General features: G+C 50.2%; 1 protein-coding gene across 6 annotated transcripts in view; it reads left to right on the top strand.

Moving 5' to 3' along the window:
- The window catches only part of Snph (syntaphilin), a 43,408-nt gene that overhangs the window by 14,627 nt on the left and 13,984 nt on the right, over positions 1-14,797 (top strand). The gene's annotated exons all lie outside the window — the stretch shown is intronic.

Below are 14,797 nucleotides of genomic sequence, written 5' to 3'. Positions count from 1 at the left end.
AGAGGCCTGGTGTCCTCACAGCCCCTCTCTTCCCCTTGTCCCTCATGGGCCATATCTCCTGGGCCCTGAAGAACTGACCTCCTGAATTCCTCTTGAAGTCACTTCTGCTTCTGGCCCCTGCCCTTTCGTCTTGTTTCAGCTTTCCACGGCCGTCTTAAATACCTGTCTCTTGCCTGCTCCATTAGAGTCCCTCCTCGTCATCTCTGGTGCCAGGCCACCTGTCATGATTTAAACCTGACCGGCAGCATTAACCCTGACTTGACGTTAAACCTGCTAGCACTCACACCCGCACCTCCTGGCCCCGCTTGCTCTCTAAAGCCCCTCTGTTCTTCCTGTGGGAGGAACATTAACTGCTGACACCCCCCTCCCAACGGTCCCGCGCTTAAACTTGGAAAGCTCCTATACATTCTTCGGAACCCTGTTCAAGGGCTCCCTTCCGACTCCTGCAGACACACTCACTTGTGTGCCGTGCCTCTCCCAAACCTGTGCCTTGATACTTTGGACTATGGCATAGAAGGCCAAGACACACCAGACACAGATGCTTGCTAAGTCCTGAGACATCGGGAGGTGCTGTGACTGGAGGGTAGGGACACCGTGGTGGCATGTTTGCTTTCAGTTTGAGGGCTAGGTCAGTTTTGAGCTTGGCCATAATTTTCCCGCTTGCCACATGGATGTGAAGACACTCGCCACAAGGGAAAACAGAGAGCAAATTCATATTGAATGGCTCTTGTGTCTGAGCTTGAATTTGCCCTTTTAGGCTTTAGTCAGGTCCAGTGGCTTTGCCACATGGAAAACCTAGCCCTTCAAGAAATCAGCTTGGCGGAACGTTCAGACTTGTTGACCCTGGAATCCACCCAAGGATCCACCCTGAGGAAATAACACTAAATGTAGAACAATATGGACAAGGATGGCAATTATTGCGCTGGCTTTGATAATGAGAAAGTACTAGTGTTCAGCAGAAGGGGAAAGTTAACCATCGCGGACCAGTGATGGAAGGTTATGCAGGCCATAAAACGCTGTGTATGTGTGCATGCTCATGTGCACGTTCTTTGTTAATGTTGGTATGGGCGTGTGGCACTTGTTGACGTGTGTGAGTCTAGGCACAGCCGTGCCCCAGAACTGGTGTGGAGGGCAGAGGACAGCCTTGGGTGTCGCTCCTCACCCTTGCTGCCTTTGCCTGGTTGCTTAGCCTTCAAGCTTCTAGAGATTCTCCTGTCTCCACTCCCTTCTCACTAAGAGCTTGCAGATACGCATTCACGTGGGTTCTGGAGATTCCAGCAGCTCTTCACACTTACACAGATACCCACTGAGTCATTTCCCCAGCCCCCACAAAACACACTTTATAAAGACTGCGCCGTATGGACAATTCTTAAACCATGTTAAATTTTTTAAAGATGCAAAGTTGTATATATACTATGGTTAGAACCATGCAAAAACAATAACAACATCCTTCTCACAAAAATACTCTGTGCTAGCTGGATGGCGCATGCCTTCAATCCCAGTGCTCAGGAGGCAGAGGCAGAAGGATTTCTGAGTTCGAGGCCAGCCTGGTCTATATAGTGAGTCCCAGGACAACCAGGATTACAGAGAGAAACCCTGTCTCAAAAAGAAAAAGAAAAAAAAATACTCTGTGCTTTGTGTGTGTATGGAGGGGGAGGTTTAAAGTTGTATACTACTATATTTAGCTTAAAAGTGGTCCAGTCATGGTGGCTCACGCTATGGCCCCAGCACTTGGGAGGTGGAGGCAGGAGGATCAAGAGTCCAAGGCTTGCCTCAGTTTTAATTGAGTTTGAGGCTGGTCTGGGTTATACAACACCTGACCTCAAAAAGACAAAAGTTGACCTGGTCCAAATGAAGGAAGGCTCCTGCAGCGTTGGAAGGCCCGTAATCTGGCCTCCGAGGGGTGTTGAGGTTCCTTTTGGGCATCACTAAACGGGTCTTTGCAGCTGACCCTCACTTGGCAGGCAGGGAGAGCTGAGGTTCCTATCCAGTCCTCTGCTGAGAGTTAGGTTCCTGGCTCAGTCCTGTCCTAGGACAGTTCAGTTCCTTCAGTTCTCTTCCTACCATACTGGAGTCCCTGTGACAAGACTCCTCTGTACTCTTAGGAAAGGGATGTGCTAGAGCCCAGTGTCAAAAGAACCAGAGAGGGGCGAGTTGTTTTCCGGAGTGGGGATCACGTGTGCCAGCTGCTGGAAGAGAACTTTTTCCCGCAGCAGTCCCAGTGGCCTTGCCCTTTCAACCCAGTCCAGCATTTTCACCAACTTCTGGCAATCGCCAAAAGAGCATGCAGGGATGACCTATCCCACTGTGCATCACGGCACCCTGGTTTTAAACCACAAGCATACGCTCCAAACCCTAGCTCTACCACTGATGGCCTTGGAGCCTTGGACAAGGGCCGTCCTGCACCCCATACTCGGATCCTTTGCCTATAAGATATCTCTAAGAGAGAGAGCAGAAATTCTTAGCCTGTCAGGAAGCCACCAAAGCAACCAGACCATGAGGCAATCTCCTGTCAGAGTCCTGGGAGGAGCCACTTCCCAGCCTCAGCCTCCATTGCTGTTCTGGAATATGCACACAGAGCTGTCGGGTCTTTGATTGTTCAAAATAAGCCAGACGTAATGGATTTCAAAGAAATAGGAAATCTCTTAGTTTATCAGTGTTCACTGTGTACAGACCCAAGGCAAAGGGAAGTGGCCTGGAGCGTGACACTGCTTGGTATAGGCTTGGGTCCCCTGTGGGTGTCAGCATCTGAACACCTGACTCTGACCCTCAGGCCATAGACTCCTGATGGACAGTCACTGCTGGAGCCAGGGCGTGGCAGAGCCGAGGAGGAGGGATGGAAGGTTTGGTTCTGCTCGTCCTCCGGGCTCACTCAGGCCAGATACTGTCTTCAAAGGCTGCCTTGCCACCTGCTGGAAGTCCTGCCCCAGCGTGACATGCCTCCTGTGCTAAGAGCTTCTGTGGTGGGCACAGTGGTTCACCTTCATGACAGTGGCTCACCTCAGGTACACTTAAGGAAGGTGGCCCTGAGCGGGACTGGCCTGAGGGCCCGCAGCTACCCTGACTTACCACCTGAGCGGGCCCGCAGCTACCCTGACTTACCACCTGAGCTCTTGCACTACAAGGACCCTCTGGTACTGGTGCCAATGGCATCGTTTTGTACCAGGCCTGGAACACACTAGATCCATCTTTTACACATCTATGAAAAAAACTGTGTTTAATAAGCTGTCAGATTTGTGGTATTATATTTTACAAAGTTGCGACAAACTCTAAACTATCTAGTATTGAGCCACTGTGATTAAAGGAATCATGGGTAGGTTTCTGCAGGCCTTGGTCACATTTTCATCCACATATAACCTTGCCTCATGTGAGTATCTGTTTATAACTTATTTAATACATGTTGATTCATGTTATTTAATACATGTTGATTCATGGACATACAGCCAACAGCACCATGGCTCATGTTTCAGTGAAGTGTTTCTGACCAGTGTATTTCTCAGTGAGAGAGCCTTCCTATGCAGAGAAACACCAGATGGTTTTTTAACATGAGGTTTGGAGCAGTCATTTCAACCATGAAATCATGAGCAAAAATGTTGAAAATCTGGCTATGCATAGACCTCGACTAGATCCTGTTCTTATAATAGAATAGATCAGCCAAGAAGCTACCTTGTTGGTCTAGAGATGGCTCGAGCACTGGCTGCTCTTCCAGACCACTGGGTTCAATTCCCAGCACCCACATGGTAGCTCACCACCATCTGTAACTCCAGCTCCAGGGGGTGCAATGCCCTCTTCTGGCCTCCATGTGCATGTTGAGCAGACAGACATACACGCAGGTACAACACTCACATAAAACAAATCTTTTTTACACAACATTAAGAAGATGCGTGTGGTCCACTGAGAACATAGGCATCTAGTAGCTCAAACTTTCTGTTGCCCATGCCTATCTGTGAATGACCAGGGAAGAGTTGAGACTATAAATATCAGCAAGTGGGTGACTTTACAAATATACAATCCATGGATAATGAAGAGCAAGCATAATTGTTAGGTGTTGATCTTAGGGTCAGGCTTAGGGATTGCTGATATACCTAATTAGATTTTACAAGAGCAGAGAAGTAATTTGACTGGGGGGGGGGGGTTGCAGCTGGAATGACTTCTGAGTTCTGGACTGAGTCCCTATACTGCCGAAGATGAGGCGTGAATGAATAGAAGGCTTGTGGGGCATCCACTCCTCATGAGCAAACAGCAGCCTTAAAAAAGTGCTGCTTTCATTCTTATCCTCAAGATTCAGTTATTAGTTTTGTGCTCAGGTCTCTGCCAGGGAGTAGAACCAGCCTAGAAGGAAAGATAACCCACCACACAATGCACTGTGTGCAGAAGGGACTGTGAGCGAAACATTCCCAGCTGTCTCCATGGCTGAGAAGCTTGCATTACCCCAAGCAAGTGCAGACTCCCCTGTCATTCAGCAAGTCTGCATCGGACACTGGGCAGATTGCGGGTCCCAGTCTAAGGACTGGGAACACAGTCAAGAACAAAGTAGGCATATGTCTTCACTTCCCTGGTACTTATAAAGATAATAGACAAATAAGTGCATAAATATGTTAGTAGTTGCTAAGAGGGATGCTGGATATGGGAGCTTGTGTCATAATAAATGAGGTGCACTGAAAAGATGCCCTTGGAACAGAGACCTGGGTGAAAGAGGAAACGCTGAACAGAGGTGTGGGAGAGGAGCATTCCAGGCAGGAGAATTGTCACATGCGAAGGCCCTGAGGTGGGGCCGTGTGAGGAGGTATAGTGGATGAGGGGAGCAGTATCGGAGGTCAAAGACAGTAGATGATGAGAGGAAAGGGTGTAAAAGACTTTAGATCAGCCAAAGTAAGGGCTTGGCTTCTGTCCCGAGATGGGAGACATTGACTGGAGGGGTGCCACAATCCAATCCCTGTTCTGAAGGGAGGGACCCCTCTCACTGCAAGGTTGTAGGGGCTAAGAGGGTCGCTGTGTTCAGACTGTGGTGGCTGAGTATGTGGATGGGCACTGGCAGTTCTGAGACGCGTTGGGTTCTGGATATGCTGAGCAGGAAAGGGAGGCTGGCACAGCTCTTCTGAAGCGTGTCAGAGAATCATGCGATGAGGCTGGAGCAATGGGGTTGCTATGAATAATAATAGAAGGAAAGCCTCAGAAAAACAGATTCCTGAGGAAAGACTAGAGAGTTGTGCTTTCGGGAACGTTAATCTTGGTGTGCCATCCTACACCCAAGTGGCAGTGTCCTGAAGTGCCATTGTTTGCTAGACAGTTATTGACTTCTCTTTTTCTTTTGCCCCACCCCAACTAGAACCAAGGTGAAAGAAATGTTTGGAGGGGGCTGGACCGGGAGATAGCTCAGTCATTAAAGGACTTGCCTGCAAGCATGAGCTTGACCCTGTGTCAAAACCTGAGCATGCTGACACACATTTATAATCCCAGTTCTGGAGAGTTGGAAACAGATGTCATTGGCTGGCCTAGCCTAACCTGGGAGCTCCGAGTCCCAGTGAGAGAGACCCTGTCTCAAAAAACAAGATAGATGGCTCCTGAGGAATGACACCCAAGGTTGACCTCTAGCTGTCATATGCACACATGTATGTACATCAGCGCACGCGCACACACACACATACACACACACACTGCTTCAGGAACCTCTGAAGTACAAATTGTTCTAACATTGCACATTAAGATTTTTGAATTGAGAGGGCTGGGGAAATGGCTCAGTCAGTAAAATTCATGTTCTGCAAGCTGAGCATGTGGCCCCCAGCACCAGTGGGAAAACCGAATGCGGTGGCCATGTGTCTGCAATCCCAGTGTTGGGAAGACAGTCAGGAGCATCCCTGGAGCTCATTGGCCAGCCACCATCGCCTAATTGGTGTGATCTAAGATCAGTGAGAGATCCTGTCTCAAAAAATAAGGTAGAGGATGGTTGAGGAAGAAACCTTTGTCTCCACACATACACATGTGCAAACATGCACAAACCCACATGACATATATGCCCATCACACATACACATATGCACACACAGAAAGAATTAGGATTGGGATAAAGATCAAAATATTTGAGCTACATTAAAGTGGGGCTGGAGAGATGGCTCAGCAGTTAAGAGTACTGGCTGCTCTTCCAGAGGACCTGGGTTTGGTTCCTAGCACCCACATGACAGCTCACAAGTATCTGTAACTCCAGTCCTAGGGGACCCAGTGCCCTCTTCTGGACACCATGGACACTGCATGCAGGTGGTACACAGCCGTGTCCATCCACACATATAAAACAAGAAAGGTGTTTCTAAGGAGAGTGGCTGGGGAGATAGCAGTCAGTAAAGTGTTTTCCAGGTAAGCACGAGGGCCCGAGTTCAGATCCCCAGCACCCAGGACCAAATCCAGCCATGGTGATTGCATGGGGTTATACTTTTGTAACCCCAGCACTGGGGGACAGGGTAGGGGGATCACCAAAGCTGGGTGGCCAGGCAGGCCAAACAACTGGTGAGCTCCAGATTTTAGTGAGAGAGCCTGTCTCAAAAAGTACGGTGTAGAGTGATAGAGACACGTGATATCAACCTCCAGCCTCTATGTACACACACGCACATGCGCGCACACACACGCACACACACGCGCACACACACGCGCACACACACACACACACACACACACACACAAGTCAAATAGTGCCAGTGAAATGGCTCAACAAGTACCAACATTTGTTTTGTAAGCCCGACAACCTGAGTTCTGGCCATGGATCCCACAGTAGAAAGAGAGACCCTGCTGCTGAACGTTGCCTTCTATGTGTGAGTGCGTGCACCCCACACATACCGATAATAATAATAAGTTGGAAATAATTATAAAGAGAATAGACTCGGGTAAATGAGTGCAGTGGTCCCTACTGTTTCTAGAGAGAGTCCTCTGTGTCGGGGCTCTGCCAGCATGGAGCGGGCATTATTGCTGATGTTCTTCAGGGCTGTTCCATGTACAACTGTAATCAACCCCATTTACAGAAAAGGCACCTGAGACTTAGACATACACAGAGGCATTAGGAGCCCGAACCCAGGTGCATTTGATCCCAGCACCATGCTGTTTCTGTTAAGTTAGTTGGTTTCTCCATGAATAAAAACTTCCTGAGTCGGGCGTTGGTGGCACACACCTTTAATCCCAGCACTCAGGAGGCAGAGCCAGGTGGATCTCTGTAAGTTCAAGGGCAGCCTGGTCTACAGAGTGAGTTCCAGGACAGGCACCAAAACTATGCAGAGAAACCCTGTCTTAAAAAAAAAAAAAAAAAAAAAAAAAAAAAAAAAAAAAAAAAAAAAACTTCCTGAGACAAAAGACTTTTGAGTGGCAGGACAGCTTCTCTGGAGAGGGGTTTGTTAATCCCTGGCCCTTATCCAGCAGCGTGAGCAATTCTGGGCCTTCCTGAAAGCTGAGGATCTTCCTGAAGGTGAAAGGTTTCCGCATGATGTGGGACATGCCACCAGCAATCAGCTGGACAGGGACCAGCTGCAGAGCAGGCCGGGCAGCTGGCAGCTGCAGATGAGCAAGAGCAGCAGAGGGTGGAGGATGCTGCAGTGAGAGACATGACTCGTGGGCAATGCAGGGCACGCTTGGGTGAGCCATGCTGCATCTCTGTGCTCAGCCCTCAGGCCTCAGGGACACAGATACGACCTGGCTCCGAGCAGAAGCAGCAGGGGCTGAGTGCTTGTGGGACCAGGATGAGCTGGGTCATGCCTTCTGATACTGTTGCTCATGCTGGGGACGTCACAAGTCTCCGGTTTTCTGCTAAGAGAAAGTGACCATTGGACTAGAGCAGTAGTTCTCAACCTGTAGGTCACCACCCTTTGGGAGTTAAACGAACCTTTTACAGATGTTGCATTATCAGATATCCTGCATGTCAGATATTTGCATTATGATTCATAACAGTGGCAAAATCCAGTTATGAAGTAGCAATGAAAATAATTTTATAATGGGGTCACCACAGCATGAGGAACTGTATTAAAGGGTCACAGCATTAGGAAGGTTGAGAATCACTGGACTAGAGTGTAATGAGGAGCTGGTGGGATCAGGGAGATCGGTTGTTGGAGTATGTTGGTCCTGATTTGACTTCCCCATGTGGCGGAGGCTCTCTAATCACTGATTGGTGGAGGGCTGTCCCCATGGAAAGGGCCTGTGGTCCCAGGTAGATCTGCTGACATCTCTGCATCCCTTTGGTCCCTGATACACAGGCCCCATGAACAAAACAGCATTTGAAGTTTGGCTTGGGTGAGTTCTGGAGGTACCGCCTCTGCTTTCTCTCAGGTTCCTCCCTACAGACCCCCCATGGAGTAGGTTTCTTCTCCTGCAGCAAATCCTATGCAGAAATTCTTCCTGAATGTTTAATTCACTTAAGAGATGTCTTTATTTTTCCCAAAGCGTGAACCTGCCCCTCATTGACCATAAGAAGACTGACCCTAAGTTCCCTGTTTAAATCAGTGGACAGGATGCTTGGGATTAAACCACTCCATCTGTACTCATGGTCCTGTGTAGTGATCCCCTCTTCCTTGGGCCTCAGTCTCACCTTCTAGTGATGTGTGACCTGCCTTAAAGTTGGTAGAGCACTTGTTTTACCCCTCAGCTTTTTCTTCCTTTGGAAAATCTCTCCTTTGTTCTCATTGAACTCAGGCTTGCTTTTAAATGGGGATGGGTGGGGGATGGGCAGAAGACCTTTCTCTGGAATCCAGCTATCAGCCCAGACTCTGTCTCCCATTTGCTGGTCAACCACAAATTACCTGCCCTTGCTGGATTTTAATTTCTCTGTGGATAAAATGGTGACAAATTCTCCCTGAGGTGTCTTCCATCCTAGGCTTCTGAGACCACATTAGCTCCTGCCGGTACTTGGGATGGGTGCTGGCCTAAGGAACAGTGAGAACCCAGGCTCCCAAGAGCCAAGGCCCAAAGAGCAGAGAGAAGCCACAGAGATGGAGGTCCACCATCATCCTCTTCCTGTGCTGCTTGAGAGGAGGAGGGGCAGGGGAGGAGCTGCAGAGATTGACAGCTCTATCAGAGGCCCAGGAAACATATGCTGTGGCCAGGGCTGCTGGCGGCCTCCATCTGCCAGGAGTCATTTGCCAAGTTGGCTACCAAGCTGAAGTTGGCACCATGGCCTCCCTGTTCCCACACCTCTCCCTGGTGTCTGCAGAGAGTCTATCCTGGAACAACTGGCATTGGAAGGAATAGAACCAGGGTTCCCCTACTGCTCCCTGCCCCTGGTAGATGTCTTTGGGCAGCCAGCCTGGAAGAGGGTACCTGTAACTTCAGCTCATGCCTTCTCAGACTCTGAGAGGTATACAGGTATATATACAGGTATATACCATAAAGAAGAGCAGATCCCTTTAAGAGGCAACGATGGATATGATGAAGCATCCTGATTTCCCAAGAATTGCCTATCTCTCCCTTTATTATCATGGTTGGGTCCCAAAGAGACTGGTATGGACAAGAGGTTACCGCAAGGCTTGAAGTAGCTGTACTTGAGAGAAGAGAGGCCCCAGATCGCCACCAGTGATCATGTAATGTGACTCTGAGCTGCCGAGGGTTCAGGGCACTGCTTGCCCGGTGCCTAGGCTGTAGAAAGGAGGGACAGTTGGGAGACGCAAGAGCAGAAGTCTCTGGATAGGACTTTGCTTTGTTCACAAGAACAGGAGCAGTCCTACCCAGGCTAGAGAGAAGCGCAGGAAGAATTCCTTGGAAGCAGCCTAGATGCTGTGCTTGCCTCTGGTCTCAGGGGAGGGCAGAGAGCTGGCTTTCTATCTTGTCCTGCTGCCACTGCTGAGCATTCTGGACCATTCCCTCCCTTATGGACCATGCCAATCCTTTAGCAACTATTCATTAAAAATAGAGATTATGTGGATTTGTTTTGACTGGGTTTTTTTTTTAATTGAGATGCAGTTCACAGGCCATAAAATTCAACCTTTGAAAATATACCACCCCCCAGATTTGTAGTACATGCACAAAATTGTGTAGCCAACCCCATTATCTAATCCCCAAACATCTGCATCATCCCCCCTTAAGAGTCCCCATTCCTGAGGGCAGCTGCTTCTCTGTTTCTTCTTCCCTCCATCTTGACAACCACTAAGTGGCTCCTGTCTCTATGGATTTGCCCGTGGTGGTATTTTGTGTAAACAGAGTCATTCAGCACTTGGTGCTATTTGCATGTGGCTTCTCTCCCTTAAGGTCAGGGTCTTCCAGGCTCACCAGTGTTGTGGCACATGTCACTACCTCATTTCTTCTATGGCTGAAATCCTGGTGCATGGGTGTCCTGTGCATCACTCATTCCCACCTACTGACGACCACTGGGTGCTCCCCACCCTTGGCTGTTGGGAATAGTGTTCGTAGCAACCCTGTGCAGTGTGTCAATGCCCGTTTCATTCCTCGGGAAATCTATCTAGGAGTGGAGTTGCAGGCTCCAAGGCCGTCCTGTTTAGCATTGTGGGGGGACTCCCAGGCTGTTTTCTGTGGGGGTATCACCACTGTGCATCCCTAGCAGCTGTGCGGGAGAGTTTCTGATAGCCATCCTAGTGGATATGAAGTTGTATCTCGAATTTTTAACCTGTAGTCACCCCTCTTGTTTGGGGGTAGGCAGTGCTTGGGGTTAAGCCCAGAGCCCCCCACATACTCTGAAAGCCCTCTGCTATTAAGTTGCATCCTCAGCCCCCAAATCCTTCTTTAAAATATGGTCTTACTCTGGGTTTGGTTCCCAGCACCCACATGTGGTTCACAACCATTTGTAACTACATTCTAGGGGATCCAATGCCATCTTCTGGCCTCCATGGGCACCAGGCACACATATGATGCACATATATACATGTAAAAACTCATACACATAATAAAAATAAATTTCTTTCAATTAAAAAAAGTAAAGAATTTGAAAACAGCAACAACAACAACAAAATGGTCTTTCTGCCCTGGGGAAATGGCCCAGTCAGTAAAGCCCTTGCCATGTAAACCTAGGAACCTAGTTTGGACCCCCAGCTGGGCATGGTGTACACTGTAATCCCAGCCCCTGGGAGGCTGAAATGGAAGGATTTTTGGGGTTTGCTGGCCAGCCAGTCTGGATGAACTGGAGAGCTTCAGATTTGGTGAGAAACTCTGTCTCAAAAAATAAGGTTGAGTCATTGAAGAAGACACACACACACACACACACACACACACACACACACACACACAGGAAAAAAGTCTTCAAACTTTCTGTTGGTCAGTTTTTTGTCCCTGTGACTAAACATCTCAGCAAAATGAAAGGTGGGGACGGGATTCATTTTGTGCCCAGCTTAAGCAGTGTTAGCCTACTGGACAAGGGAGGGCACGAAGCCACTGTTCACCTCATGCAGCCAGAGAGGGGAAGAGAGGAAGAGAAAGACAGACTGACAGGCAGAAAGAGAGGATACCCATACATACGGATTCTGTTCCCTTTTATTCTGCCGTGGGGCCCCGCCTCTGGCATGGGGGTGCTTTCCTCATCCTCAGTGCTGACAGTCAAGATTAATCAGCACACAAGTAGAACAGATACGAGCATCCCATTGGCTGAAATGGAGAAGGAAGCCTGAGCACACCCTGCCCAGCAGTCCAGAGCTAAGTTCTCTTAGGTGATGTGTAGACCAGGGCTTGAGACCAGTGCTGAGGCATCTGAGACTTGTCACTGGAGGCTTCCTGTGGAGCTGCCTCAGCCCTCCAGCCTTTCCTGGTTGCCTTGGGAACCCCTTCAGCATTTGGCCAAGTTATGGAACAGCCCTGCCACTGTACTGGGTTTGCCACAGTGAGAACATAGAATTCAATGGCTCCGTTGAGTGGTTTCAATCCAGGGAGTGGCTTGTGCCAGAGACAGGAAGTGAGCTGGAGAAGTGCCCCCCACCCCAAGTACAGGAAGGCTGGGCTTGAGTGTGCTGGTGGGGGAAGATGAGGCCGACCTGAAGGCTGCAGAGTTTTCCCATCGCCTCAGTGGAGTCGCCCTAGTGGTCTAAGGTTGGAGGGTGGCTGCTGGCAAGTGTCCTGGCCCATTCCCATTCCCATCTCTGCATTAGCATTCAAGGAGCACAAGTTGCTGTGTTTGCCTAGGAAGAATGTTCCAGGTTCTGCTGCTGTCTTGGCAGAGACACGATCCCCCCCAAACTCTGGTTGCCATGCTCTGCTTTGCACAGCTGTTGGGGGCTGAGTCATCAGCTCAGCCTGTTCTGTTCTCTGGGATTTCAGGGCTGCTTTTTTTTCTTTTGTTGATAGCTAATGCTTTGAAAAAGACCTTCAAAGGTATATTCTGGGACTTTCCCTTAGAATACTGGGTTGACCTGACCACCTGGCTGCTCCCCTGTTGAGTAAGATGCCAGGATCTCCCAAGAGAGATGCAGCTTCCTAATCTTAGAGCTGGGGAAACTGCTACCCAGGAGCCTGGTCATTGAAGAAGAAAGCATCATTTGCAAGTCCCTTGTTTCATAAACAGCCCTAGAATCAGAATGTGGGACCCGGAGTTCCTCAGAGACCATCTAGTCTAGCTCCGTGATCTAGCACAGGTTTTTAAGCCATTGTATTATGAACCATTGTGTGTTAACTGTGTTTGTTCCTATGGAGTACAGCAGGAAGCTTCAGCTAAGGGGTTAAGACAAGAAGGGATGGGGGCTGGTCCCTGAAGGAAGGCTGCAGAGCACACCCTGAACACACACAGTCCTGGGGATGCTGTAGGCTGGCAGAGAGCTCAAGCAGAGAGATGGCGGTGCTTTGTCAAGCAGAGCTCCCGTTGCACACATACACACACGTGCATACACACACAAACATATGTGTGCACACGAGCATGCGAAGAGGGGGAGGGAGAAGAAAAAGAGGAAGAGGAGGAGGAGACTGTTGTAAGTGGAAAGAACTTGATCACCAGATTAAGTGTTTTCCCTTTATTCTCTCATAACCATGAGCTTCTGATAGATTCCAAACAGGGTCCAGGTCCTTTCTCTGTTATTCCTGATGCTGCCGAGACCCATGCCCTCCTAAATTCACCCCTGGAAGACCCAACTTGGTCTCCTTCCCTCTGGTCCTGTCCTTTCCCAGCACACTCTAGAGGGCTCCCCACCCAGGGCTTTCTCACATGTGCCTCCTCTCCTTTGTGGAACAGATCTGTGGCTCCCTGTGGCCCTCTGGACAAGACCCTGGCTGATCAGGTTGTGAGCCTGTGGCCTGGCCCCGTCTCGGCTTGTAGCCTCACCGCCACTGTGCCTCACCAGGCACCAAGCGTCCAAGCCACTGTTGAGTTATTTACAGCCTCTGGCCATGCTGCCCCGGCCTTCCCTCTGGCGGACTCCTACTCATCCTTCCAGACCCAACACGAGGTTCTGGTTGGAAGAGGCTTTTCTTGGCCTTCCTGAGGCCACCAAAATGTCTTGTGTCTCCTCCTTGAAGGTCATCTCACACTTCACTTGTTTACTTCCAGAACACTGTCTGTCCCTGTTCGTTTAGCGTCTCCTGTGTGACAGAGCACCCATCCATGCCATACCCATGCTCTGCTGCATGTTACTCTCACAGCACCCAGAGGGGAGGTGCAGCCCATGGCGGAGGAAAGGCTGCAGTAGCCAGCAGTAGCCAGACTCGATGAGGCATGCAAAGAGTACAAGAACCAGAATTCAACCCCACATCTGTTGGACCCCATTTCTGCATCCTTTCAGCTCTCCTTCCCCATTTTAGGCCCTTCGGCAGCATTAAGCATGGGAACGACCAATCTGAGAGGCAGATGTTTGTGCGGTTGCTATGGAGTGTGCACAATGGGGAAACAGAGGGAACTGGTGTGAGAGGGACAGGCTTCCTTGGGGTTGAAGGGATGAGAGATTGTTGGCCCTGCTCCCGTGGCTTAGGATTTCCTTTCAGCTTCTTTTCCAAGTGGCTGCCTGGGGACAGGCCTGTGGGACTCCAGGCTGAACAGGCGGCGGCGTGGCGATAAATGTCATGGCAACATGCCTCCTCTCCAGGGCTATGATGAGGGGGCGGAGCCAAGAGGGCACAGGACACACACTGGGACCCCTGAGCAGGATCCTGAAGAGGAGGTGCCCTGTGGGCCTGGGTGACTTCTGCCTTCCCAAGAGGGCCCCTGCCTGTGAGGTCCCATCCCAGCAGGGGAAATGGCACTTCCACTTCTGGCCTGAATTAATGGCTGCTTCTGGTCTCCCAGGAGACTGTCAGCTGCGTCCGGGTACAAATACCACCCCGTTCCCACCCACAGCCAGGGAGGAAGGAACAGAGAACGCAAGAGGGGGGTGAAGGGGGCTGCCAAGCAAGGTAGTAGCAGGGACAGCAGGGACAAAGCTTGCATTGTACCGGGGCCACATGGGGTTCCCATCTCACCTTTCTCACCTGCCTCCCAAGACCTAGCCTCCGCCAGCTCTTCAGCCATGTTCACCCAAGCTGGCTGTGGTAGAGAAGCTATCCGGGAGGTGAGGCCTGTGGAAGGTGCTAGAGCCAGCCTAAAGCCAAGAGGCAAGCAGTGATGGGAGCGTGGCCAGTGAAGCCAGGGTGACATGGACTAGCAAGGGCCCGAATGAAAGAAAGCTGCTAGCAGGCCACCTGACCTCGGAGGGACTCGCTGTGCGGCAGGTTGTCCTCTAAGATTTGTCCACGCATGAGCAAGGGCCACTGCCCCCTCCCTACCCCACTCCAGCTGCTCCCACAAGACCCTCCTGTGCCCATGAGGCAGGGACCCTGCGTACCTCTCTGGACAGGTATGCAGCCCACGGATGCCCACCCTGTGCTTGCCCACAGCCTCTACTGTGGGTCTGGCCCTGGTGTTGTTTCCA

This window comes from Peromyscus leucopus, chromosome 4 (genome assembly GCF_004664715.2).
Source record: "Peromyscus leucopus breed LL Stock chromosome 4, UCI_PerLeu_2.1, whole genome shotgun sequence".
In the NCBI taxonomy this organism is placed as follows: domain Eukaryota; kingdom Metazoa; phylum Chordata; class Mammalia; order Rodentia; family Cricetidae; genus Peromyscus; species Peromyscus leucopus.
Note: the sequence above shows the minus strand (reverse complement) of the source record. Positions and strands in the feature narration are given on the sequence as shown.